Genomic DNA, 13429 nt, shown 5'->3' on the forward strand with positions numbered 1-13429 from the left:
CAGCCGCACAGTCTACTCACACCTCTGGAACAAGAGAAGAACAGCACTCCCGGCAAAAGTTAAGGAATTGCATATATTTTACCATGCCCCCCGCCCTCAAACCAGCTTCAGTGGCTGTTGACTTCCCTGGGCCTGAGATAGGCCCATTTGAGTGCACTGAGCCATGCTCCCGGACTTGGAAAAGGAATAAATTCACAACAGGGGGAAAAGATAATTTGCCAACTCCACTAACCTGGGGAGCTCAGGACAAATGTGGCACCTGTCCAGGCATAAGGGGTCTGTGGACTTTGAATACCTTTCCCCCCTGCATAGACCTGTGTGGGCCTATTTCGGGAGAATACGCCCTTGTTGGCAGACTACAACTGTTTAAGTTGTGCAGTGGAGAGGTGGGTGTCTGATATTTGACATGGATTTGCCTATTAAACAGGGTCCTCCCCTACCCACATCAGGGACCTAAGGACTGGTGGCTCCACTCAGGTCACCCAGCCACCCACAACAGGGGTCCAAGGATAACTGCTACCTTCCAGTCCTTACAACCAAAAGCATTGGGTACCCATGGTCTGTCTACAACCCACCACCTGTACACTCTAGGGAAAAGGGACGCGCTTTCCTCAGAGACACATGGGGAATGGTTCTCAGCCCCCTGCCTTCTGCAGAGCATGACCCACTGCTGCAACCAGATACCGGTACCTACACCAAATACCCCTGCCCCTCTAAGACTGTAGGACAGAGCCTGTACCACACACTTGATGACCAGCTACCTGGACAACCGAGCCGAATCCACACAAGAAAAGTGAATGGAGTCATAAGCTCATATAAATGATACCAGCTCTAGCCACCCAGTGACAGGATGTCAGAGTTCCAAAGATGAAAATAATCAAGCTAGCTCACTCAAGCAACTCATTTGGGCATATCAAAACAAAACAAAGCAAGAAACCAAGATACAGTAAGCAAACATAAAATAAGCTAATATGATTACTTACACATAGCTCAGAGACAGCAGTCTATATCAAACCACTTAAAGACACAGACCATGATCGCTTCCACAAGCTCTCAAAACAGAGAATCAAAGGATCTTCTGGATGAAGGTGCCTTCCTTGAATTACCAGATGAAAATTCAAAAGATTAATATACGTAACTCTTCAAGACATCAGGAAGGAGATCAGACAATATGCAGAACAAGCCAAGGAAAACAGAGATAAAATAGTTGAAGAAATTAAAATGTTCTTTAAAAACATAATGAAAAATTTAATAAGCTCCATGAATCCATAGAGAGATAAAAAAAAAGCAATCAGAAATTCCGAAGATTAACAATAAAATTACAGAATTAGACAACTCAAGAGAAAGTCAGAGGAACAGAATCGAGCAAGTGGAAGGCAAAATTGGGGACCTTGAAGATAAAGCACGTGGCACCAATATATTTGAAGAAAAATCAGAAAAAAAAAATTTTAAATGAAGAAACCTTAAAAATCATGTGGAAATCTATCAAGAGAAATAACTGACGAGTTATTGGAGTACCAGAACAGGGAGGGATAACAGAAAATACAGAGAGAATTGTTGAAGATTTATTGGCAGAAAACTTCCCTGATACTGTGAAAGATGAGAAGATATCAGTCCAAGATGCTCATCAAACTCCACATACGGTAGATTTTAAAGAAAGTCACCAAGACATATTATAACCGACCTTGCCAAAATCAAAGATAAAGAGAGAATTTTAAGAGGGGCTAGGGATAAATGAAAAGTCACCTACAAAGGACAGTCAATAAGAAAAAGCTCGGGCTACTCAGCAGAAACCATGCAGGCAAGAAGGCAATGAGATGACTTATATAAAACACTGAGGGAAAAAAATTGCCAGCCAAGAATCATATATCCAGCAAAACTATATCTCAAATATCAAGGTGAAATTAAGACACTTCCAGATAAACAGAAGTTTAGGGATTTTATAAAAACCAAACCAAAACTAGAAGAAATACTAAAGGGAGTTCTCTGGTTACAAAATCAATAATATCAGGTATCAACCCATGACTAGAACACTGGACAGAGCAATCAGATGTTAACCCAGACAGGGAAATCACCAAATCAAGATTTAAAAAAACGCTCAAAACAGGTAAACGGCGATGTCATTACGTAAAAGACCACATTAAAACAATACAGAGAAACTAAGAAATGTCACATATCTTTCATACAGAGAGGAAGACAAGGCAAAATAAATAAATAAAAGTTAGGTTTAAACTTAAAAAATTAGGGGTAAATATTAAGGTAACCACAAAGGAAACAAACTATCCTACACATCAAAATAAAATACAAGAAAAAAATAGAGACTCAGCAGAAACAAAATCAACAACAACGAAGAAGAGGAAAAGACAATACATAAAGATAAACTACTCAGCACAAAAAATTAAGTGGGAAGAAGAAACTGTCAACAACACACAAAAAAAGATATCAAAATGACAGCACTAAACTCATACCTATCCATAATTACGCTGAATGTTAATGGACTAAATGCACCAATAAAGAGACAGAGAGTGGCAGAATGGATAAAAAAACACGATCTGTCTATATGCTGCCTACAAGAGACCTTAGACTTAGAGACACAAACAAACTAAAACTCAAAGGATGGTAAAAAATATATCAAGCAAACAACAATCAAAAAAGAGCAGAAGTAGCAATATTAATTTCTGACAAAATAGACTTTAAAGTTAAATCCATCAGAAAGGATGAGGAAGGACACTATATGATGATTAAAGGGACAATATACCAGGAGGATATAACCATATTAAATATTTATGCACCCAATGACAGGGCTGCAAGATACACGAAACAAACTCTATCAGCATTGAAAAGTGAGACAGACAGCTCCACAATAACAGTAGGAGACTTCAACACACCACTTTCGGTGAAGGACAGGACACCCAGAAAGAAGCTCAATAAAGACACAGAAGATCTAAATGCCACAATCAACCAACTTGACCTTATACACATATAGAGAACACTCCACCCAATAGTAGCCAAGTATACTTTCCTTTCTAGTGCACATGGAACATTTTCTAGAATAGACCACATATTAGGTTATAAAGCAAGCCTTAGCAGAATCCAAAACATCGAAACACTACAACGCATCTTCTCTGAAAATAAGGCCATAAAGGTAGAAATCAATACTAGAAAAAGCAGGGAAAAGAAATTAAACACTTGGAAACTGAACAATAACCTGCTCAAAAAAGACTGGATTATAGAAGCCATTAAGGATGGAATAAAGAAATTCACAGAATCCAATGAGAATGAAAATACCTCCTATCAGAAATTTTGGGACACAGCAAAAGCAGTGCTCAGAGGTGAATTTATATCAGTAAATGCACTCAGATGAAAAGAAGAAAGGGCCAAAATCAAAGAATTACCTCTACAACTTGAAGAAATAGAAAGTGAGCAACAAAAGAAACCTTCAGGCACTAGAAGAAAGGAAATAATAAAAATTAGAGTAGAACTAAATTAAAAACAATTGAAAGACTTAATAAGACCAAAAGTTGGTTCTTTGAAAAACTTAAGAAAATTGATAAGCCACTGGCCAAACTGATAAAAAAAAAAAAAACAGGAGAGGAACCAAATATCACAAATAAGAAATGTGGTGGGTGATATTACAACAGACCCAACTGAAACTAAAAGAATCATATCAGATTACTTTGAAAAATTGTACTCTTAACAAATTTGAAAACCTAGAAGAAATGGATGATTTCCTAGAAACATACTACCTACCTAAACTAACACAAACAGAGGTAGAACAACTAAAGAGACCCATAACAAAAGAAGAGACTGAAGAGGTAATAAAAAATCTCTCCTCACCCTCCACTCCCTAAAAAAAAAAAGGCTTGGCCTGGAGGCTTCACTGGAGAATTCTACCAAACTTTCAGAGGAGAGTTGACACCAATTCTACTCAAACTATTCCACAACATAGAACAGGAATGAATACTCCTGAACTCTTTCTATGAAGCCAGCATAATCCTGATACCAAAGCCAGGCAAAGACACAACAAAAAAATAAAAGTACAGACCAATATGCCTCAAGAACACACACAAAAATTATCAACAAAATCCTAGCTGATAGATTTCAACAGCATATCAAAAAAATAACACATCATGATGAAGTGGGATACACACCAGGCATGCAGATATTGTTCAACATTAGAAAATCTATCAACATAATCCACCACATATGTAAAACAAAAGAACCACAGGATGTCATCAATAGAGGCAGAAAAGGCATTTGAGAAAGTCCAACACCATTCCTGATTAAAAAAAAAAAAAACTCTAAGCAAAATAGGAGTAGAAGGAAAATTCCTCAACATAAAGAAAAGGCATTTATACAAAACCAACAGCCAACATCAATCTAAATGGAGAGAGACTGAAAGCATTCCCTTGAGAACAGGAACCAAACAAGGAAGCCCTTTATCACCACTCTTATTCAACAGTGTGCTGGAAGTCCTAGCTAGAGTAATAAGACAAGAAAAAGAAATAAAGTGCATCCAAATGGGTAAGGAAAAGGTAAAACTATCCATATTCACAGATGGTATGATCTGATACATAGAAAACCCCAAAGAATCCACAAGAAAGCTACCTGAACTAATAGAAGATTTCAGCAAAGTAACTGGATACAAGATTAACATACAAAAATCAGTTAGATTCCTCTACACCAACAAAGAGAACTTCGAAGAGGTAATCACCAAATCAATACCATTTACAATAGCCCCCAAGAAGATAAAGTACTTAGAAATAAATCTTACCAGGGACATGAAAGGCCTGTACAAAGAAAACTATAAAACACTATTGCAAGAAACCAAAAGATGCCTACTTAAGTGGAAAAACATAGCATGCTCATGGCTAGGAAAACTCAGCATTGTGAAAATGTCCATTCTACCAAATGCAATCTGCAGATACAATGCAATCCTGATCCAAATTCCAAAAACATGCTTTAACAAGATAGAGAAACATATTACCAACCTTATATGGACAGGGAAGAAGCCCAGATAAGTAAAGCATTATGAAAGAAGAAGAAGAAAGTGGGAAGCCTCTCACTACCTCATATTAGAACCTATTATACAGCCATGGTAGTCAAAACAGCATGGTACTGGTACAACAGACACATAGACCAATGGAACAGAATTGAGAACCCAGATGTAAATCCATCCATCTATGAGCAGTTGATATTTGGCCAAGGGCCAAGGTCTTGTTAAAGGGGGAAAAGGCAGTCTCCTTAAATGGTGCTGGCATAGCTGGACGCCCATCTGTAAAAATAGAAACAAGATCCATACCTCACACTATATGCAAAAACTAATTAAAAATGGATCAAAGACCTAGATATAAAATCTAAAAAGATAAAGATCATGGAAGACAAAATAGGGCCAAGGCTAGGGGCATTAATACATGGCATAAATAATATATAAACCATAACTAACAGCATACAAACTCCAGAAGATAAGCTAGATAACTGGGATCTTCTAAAAATTTAACACTTATGCTCATCAAAAGACTTCACCAAAAGAGTAAAAAGAGAACCTACAGACTGGGAAAAATTTTTTGGCTATGACATGTCTAACAAGGGTCTAATCTCTAAAATCTATAAAATACTTCAATGCCTCAATAACAAAAAGACAAATAATCCAATTAAAAAATGGGCAAAGGATATAAACAGACACTTCACCAAAGAAGACATTCAGGTGGCCAACAGACACATGAGGAAATTGTCACGATCATTACCCATTAGAAAAATGCAAACCAAAACTACAGTGAGATACCATCTCACCCTGACATTACTGGTACTAATCCAAAAACACAGAAGAACAAATGTTGGAGAGGCTGTGGGCAGACTGGAACTCTTATGCACTGCTGGTGGGACTGCAAAATGGTACAGCCATTTTGGAAAACAATATGGCACTTTCTTAAAAAGCTAGAAATAGAAATAACAATCCAGCAATCCCACTCCTAGGAATATACCTTAGAAACAAGTAAGAGCCATCACACCAATAGACTATGCACAGCCCTGTTCATTGCAGCACTATTCACAATAGCAAAAAGATGGAAACCACCTAAATGCCCATCAACTGATGAACAGATAAACAAATTATGGTACTCACACACAATGGAATACTATGCAACTACAAAGAACAATGATGAATCCACAAAACATCTCACAACACGGATAAATCTGGAGGGCATTATGCTGAGTGAAATAAGTCAGTCATGAAAGGAAAAATACTGTATGAGACCATTCAAGAACAGGCTTACACCCAGAAAAAAAATTCTTTGGTGCTTACAAGGGTGGGGAGGGAAGGGAAGGAGAAGTCACTAACTAGATAGTAGACAAATGTCAACTTTGGTGAAGGAAAGGACAACATACAATAGAAGGGAAGCCAACACAACTGGACCAAAGCAAAAGGACAGAAGTTTCCTAAGACACATCCAAACACATCTAGGTCAAGTGGTACAACATAGTTCATAAAGAAAATGTTCTACATCCTACTTTGGTGAGTAGCATCTGGGACCTTAAAAGTTGGCAAGTGGCTATCTAAGATACATCTATTGGTCCCATCCTATCCAGAGCAAAGGAGAATGAAGAAAACCAAAGACACAAGGAAAATGTTAGCCTGAAGGACTAAAGGACCACATGAACCAGAGACTCCACCAGCCTGAGAGCAGAAGAACTAGATGGTGCCCGGCTACCACTAACAACTGCTCTGACAGGGAACACAACAGAGAATTCTGGATTGAGCAGGAGAAAACCGAGGAGCAGAACTCAAATTCATGAAAAAAGACCAAACTTACTGATCTGATAGAGACTGGAGGAACCCCCAAAACTGTGGCCTCTGGAAACTCTGCTAATCCAGAACTGAAACTGTTCCTGAAGCCGACCTTTCAGACAAAGATTAGACAGGCCTATAAAACAAAAAATAATACATGTGAGGAAGGCGCTTCTTAGTTCAATCAAATATACGATATCAAATGAGCAACTCCTTGTCGAAAGTAAGAAGGCAGGAAGGGACTGGAACTGGACAAATGGACACAGGGAACCTGGGGTGAAAAGAGGGAGCATGCTGTCACATTATGGGAATTGCAACCAAAGTCACAAAACAATATGTGTATAAACTTTTGAGTGAGAAATTAACTTGAGCTATAAATATTCGCCTAAAGCACAATAAAATTAAAAAAAAAAAAAATCATCTGTGAGACCAAACTGTCAACAGTTACTCTAAAGCAAGATGAGAAGGTAAGGAGGTCAGGGAAACTAGATTACTGGAAACAGAGCAACCAGAATGGAAATGCTGAGAATGTTGACATGCTGTGAAAAATGTAACCAATGTTACTAAACAATTTGTGTAGAAATTGTTAAATGGGAACATAATTTGCTGTGTAAACTTTCACCAAAAACACAATAAAATGTAAAAAAAGAAAAAAAAAGAACCTCTGCCACACCCCCTCTATCATCTTTGTGGATAAATAAAAAGAGGGAAAGATTATAAGATCAAAATTACACATAAAAATGATAGCAAGGCTACCCAAATACTCTGTTTATTTTATATTTTGCTGTATTAATTTTGTCATTCAACAAACATTTCTTGAACACCTGCTAGGTATGAAGAATTCTGAACACGATTGAGTCTCAGTCCACACTTCAAAAGGTCACAGCTTAGAGAGACATGGAAGGTATTTTCACAATAGTAAAAAAATAATGGAGTGATGAGTGCTATTATGGGGGAATGCACAGGGTACGGTGAACCTTTAAGTTGCCCTGAAAGGACAGGGAAGGCTTAGGTGAGAAGTGATTTTTGATATATGTTTTGGAGAATAAGCAAAAATTTGCCGGGATGAAAGACGCACAGAAAGGACATGAGACAAGAGAGTGTGTGCAAAGGCATGACTCATAGCACAGTTTGGAATAATAAGCCTCATTTTTACCCTGTCTACCAGACTTGCCAGCAGTGGGACCAGAGATGGGACATTTTGCCAGCTGAAAGTGGGCACCTAGAAGGCACTCATATTTGGGGGATCAAATCAAGATGCATAGGAACTCTCTTAGCCAATCGCCATCTAACCAACTTTCTAGATTAATCAGCTCTCTCCCTTCTCTCTAAAATGTACTGACTGATGCCCACAACATTCTCAGCTCAAAATTAGTGAAAAATACACTTATGCATTTCTGCTCCTACTAAACGAGTCATATGCTTTTCAAGAATCCATTGTTTGTTCCTAAATGTGTTTTGACCGTTTCACTTCTTAATATAATTACCTAATTCAATTAAATATTGTGTATGCACGTGGGAAAAAAAAAAACAGGCACACAAATGTGTGCATGTGTGTGTGTACAACAGACTATTTGTAATGGACAGAAACTGAAAACAGCGCAAGTATCTATCAAAGGTAGAATGGATAAACAAAGTGTAGGCTATTGACCACAGAAAATTATATTTTTATGAAAGTGAATAAACAAGTACTACCTTTTGGTTAGCAGCTGAGTGCTTAACCACTCCACTATCTTTTAATATTATTCTCTACTATGCATGAGGGGAGTTTCTGAGACTAGGTTTCTTGCATGTTCATATCTCCTGGTGAAACAAAGAAGACTACTGTCAACCAAACCCATGTTGACCTTCTATAGAATACAGTTTAAGCTGAGAAGCAACAGTCAGCTAGAGGCTACATTTCCCAGACTCCTTTGCAGCCTTCTATGGCCATGGCTAGTTTTCACCAATAAATGAAGGAATAAGTACCACTTCTGGGCCAAGTATTTTAAGAAACAAAAAAGTATGTCTTCTCCACATTTATCTTTCCCTTTTCAACAGCTGGATGCAGACGATGATGAGACCCTGGACGATACAAAGCCACAAGACAGAAGAAGCCAGAATCACCCTAGGAGGAGAGCTACCCACTGACTAGGAATACCTACCTTGAATGGTTATATGAGCAAAAAGATAACTTACATTGTGCTGAAACCACCGAATTTTGGGCATCAACATCTTCACCAGCTTATCCTACCCAAATGAACTTATCTGGTGTTTCTCTGAGAGAATTTCTTTTTCTTTTCTCTATCTTTTTCTTTCTTACCTTTCTTTTCTTCATTTCTTTATTTTTCCTTTCTTTTTATTTACATATTTTTTTCATATGGCTGTCTTTGTTATCACCACTGTGTTTTACTAGTCTAAAATCTGATTTGTAGTCCAGTTCACTCTTTCTCCAATCATGTCTAATCTGCTATTAAACTCAACGATTTCATGTTTAATTTTAATTATTTTACCTTTTTTTTATTTCTAGAAGTTCTATTTGGTTCTTTTTTTTGAAAATGTTAAGTCAGTTTTTTAGAGTTTCCTATTCCTAGAAGATATATTTAATCTTTTGTTTGTTTGTTTGTTTTTCTTTGTTCTTCACAGTAGAGCACACATTTTACAATCTGTCTGGTAATTCCACAATCTAAATACTTGTGAGCCTGTGCTGCCAGTTGTTTCTGCTACTTCTTGATCATGGTACCTTCTTTCCTGTGAGCTCAGTTAGTATTATTGTAAACACTCATTTTCCTTAGATGACTATTTGTGGAATTTCTTGGAGGCAAAGATGAAGAGCGAATTTGCCTTTGTCTTTGTCAGGCACCGGGGACACTCCAGTTCTGGATGATTTTAAACTGCATTAGTAGACCAACTTTCTTTGAACCCAGATGTTTCAGATGTGTGTGGAAAACCTACATATGGGCAAGCTTGTGGTTATGGGTTTCTGTTCTGCTCAGGGACAAATAAACACACAAACTTTCCCTGCAGGTCCTTGGGAGTGACAGTAAAGTGAAGAGTTGACCTCTGATTCACCTTCCATAAGGAGGTGACTGTTTGGAAACCTAGTTTTATGACAGAAACACCTTTTGGATTTCCACTTTGAGAAGCTTCTTGGTCTTATTTCTTCTTACAGTACCCAGCCATCACAATCAAAGTGGGTTTACCCGTTTGGCAAATGTCCTTAGGGCCAAAGTTGCTTCAGGCTCTGCTTACCTCTCGGATCCTGCTTTCCTTTAGACTGTAGTTTCCTAATCCTGATCTATTTTGCCATTTCTTTGGTGCTGTTGGGAAGAGTTTTTAATGAATATGTTATCCAGAATTTTTAGATCCCAGCAGGAACACTGGTCCTAATAACATGCTTGCCGTAATACCAGAAACGGTTAAATAAGAGTTCTTAAAAAGGAAGAGACAGACAGTAAGGGAAAATCTAATTCTGATCTGGTACCAAACCATCTCTTGGAACACAGGAACCAGGGGCCAGAAGAAAGGGGAAGAATACAAATATTCTAATAGAGCATCTTTAGATGCTATTTCTGAACTACCTCCCCGACACTAACTAGAATATTTTAGTACCAGATCAGTATTAGGTTTTCTCTTACCGTCCTTAACGGGGAAAAGGAAATCCTGGTGGCGCAGTGTTTAAGAGCTACGGCTGCTAACCAAAAGGTCAGCAGTTTGAATCCACCAGGTGCTCCTTGGAAACCCTATGGGGGCAGTTCTACTCTGTCCTATAGGGTGGCTATGAGTCAGAATTGACTCAAAAGCAATGGGGTTTTTTTTGGCTAATGGGGGAAAGTAGGAGTTCACTTTCATACAGCAGTGGAAAACATGTTTGATTATGAGAATCAGGAAATTAAAGGTAACCACTAGCAGAACGGAAAAGTACAGCAGAACTTTTTAAATTGATAAAAAAAAAAAAAAATGAATGAATGGTAAATAAAAAGAATCAGCTAAAAAATAAAAAGAGATGAAAGAGCATCACACAACAAAATAAATCATAAAAATAAAGATAGGCATAATGAAATTAAGTATCATATGTTAAACTAATGAACAGGAAGAATTATCCCATTAAATAACTGAGACTGCCAGATTGAGTCAAAAAACAAAACCCAGATATATATTGTTTAAAAGGAACATTCTTAAAAATGGAAAAGAAATGTTGAAAATAAAAGGATGAGCAAAGAGATGTCAAGCAAATGCAGACAAAAAGAAAGCAGGAATGACAATGTTAATATCAGACAGAGTGGGACTTAGGGCTAAAAGCACTAAACAAAGTAAAGAGGAACATTGTGTAATAATAAGACAATTTATGTAAGAAGAAACAATGATCATAAACCAGCATGTCCTATAAAAATACAGCACCTAAGTATATATTAATTATTAGAGATGAAAAGAATATATTAATTATTTGAGATGAAAAGAGCCTTGATTTAAAAAACAACTATCATGGAAGATTTTAATGTATTTCTCTCAGAATCAGACAGTTCTGGTACACAAAAAATAAGTCCAGACACAAAATAATGGAATAATACGTAAAGATACGTGTTTTTCCTCATGTCAATGGATCTTTTACAGAAATCTATTATATACTTGGCCACAAAGGAAAAACTTACAAATTCAAAGAAGCAGAGAATTTTCAGGGTATATTTTCTGATAGTAATCTAATAAAATTAGAATTAAAATACGATTTAAAAAAACCTTTATTACTCAGAAATTAAGAAATTCCTCTTGAATCAAAGAAATAGAAAATAAAAATTGAAATTACAAACTAGATAAAAATAGCAAAGAATACATCGTACCAAAATATGTATAGCAATGGAAGCTATACTCAAAGGAAGATTTATAGCCCTAAATGTTTTTATTACTGAAGATAAAAATTATAATTAATTTGTTTGAAAACAGAAATAAAAGATGTTAAAAAGGAATCAATAAGTTTGATCTTGAGGGGAAAATAAGCAATAAAATAGGAAAGCTTCTGGCAAATCAAATCAGGAGAAAAGCAGCAAACTTTTTTTAAGGCAAAATTAGAATCAAGAAATGGAATACAGCAATAGCTACAGAGTATAAATACTACATTCTGATGAGATTACATGAGATTTCTAACTCTTGATGAAACTAACAATAATATGAAAAGTAAAATTACTAAAATGACCTTTCCACAAACCTGAAAACCTAAATAGGCTAATAATCAGGGAAGCAACTATGAAAGAATTGTTTTTGTTATTAGTTGCTGTCAAGTTTCCTTTGACTCGTGGCAACCTTGTCTATACCACGGGCCATTTTCATGATCACTGGTGTGCCTGAGTCCATTGTTGTGTATTTTGAGTGCCTTCCAACTTAAGGGGCTCATCTTCTAACACTATATTGGACAATATTCTGTTGTGATTCATAGGGTTTTCACGGACTTATTTTCGGAAGTAGATCTCCAGGCCTTTCTTTCTTGTCTGTCTTAGTCTGGGAGCTCCGCTGAAACCTGTCTACAATGGGTGACCCTGCTGGTATTTTAAATACTGGTGACATAGCTTCCAGCATCACAGCAACATGCAAGCCACCACAGTACAACAAACTGACAGAGGGGTGGTGATTCAAAGAATTACCCCCTAAGAAAGCTCAGGGCTAACAACGTGTGAAGTGAGAGTCAGTGTATCAAGGATCAAAAACCTCAAGAACTTGTTTTCAGGGTTCTGATCCATTGTTTCAATTTTAAAAACCTAATTACTGTAATATAAAAGAGAAATTACAGGCCACTCTAAAGTACAATGTTAAAAAAAAAAAACTCAATAAAATACTCAGATAGAGAATACATGAGATTATTAAAAGGACACTCCTTCTCAACTAAGTAGAATTTAGCTAATGGATTAAAAAGATTTAATAAGAAGAAATATAATAATTAAATGTGGTAAGACAATCATTAATGTCTACCCATAACTCATAAGAATAGAAATAAAAGCCAGCAATAAAAGAATATTTTTTAACACGGCAAATTGCAAAACGCTGCATAAAGATCACTACCTTAATTAAAGAGTCCTGGTGGTGCAGTGGTTAAGTGCTGGGCTGCTAACAAAAAGGTTGGTGGTTCAAACCCACCAGCTGCTCCAAGGGAGAAAGATGTGGCAATCGCCTTCCGAAAAGACTTGCTGCCTTGGAAACCCTATGGGGGAGTTATACTCGGTTCCATGGGCCACTAGGAGTTAGAATCGACTCAAAGACAACTGGTTTCAGGGGATACTTTCACATTACTTAGTACAGTTCTCTGCATGTTGTGGGTTCCCAATAAATGTTTGTTCAATAAAACTGAATACTTACTGTCAAATGAATAATCAGTGGAATTAATATGGAAGCATTAACGTTTTAGAATTTCACCTTTTATGTGGAATCTGGATTCTGTTCCTGGCCAATGCACCTCAAGGGATCTTGAGGATGGCCCCCAAGACTGGGCAGCATTTCATTCTGTTATGCATGGGGTCCCCATGAGTCAGGGGGGCAACTCAATGGCAGCTAACAACACAGCAGAGTAAACACCATGCAGTTTCAAGGAGACAGGCTCCCCAAAGGCTGCATTGGTCAGGGAAGGCTTAGTGGGGAAGAGGTCAGATCTAAGACATTTACAAAGGAGAAGGAGGG

The sequence above is a fragment of the Elephas maximus genome, chromosome 19, assembly GCF_024166365.1.
Source record: "Elephas maximus indicus isolate mEleMax1 chromosome 19, mEleMax1 primary haplotype, whole genome shotgun sequence".
Lineage (NCBI taxonomy): Eukaryota > Metazoa > Chordata > Mammalia > Proboscidea > Elephantidae > Elephas > Elephas maximus.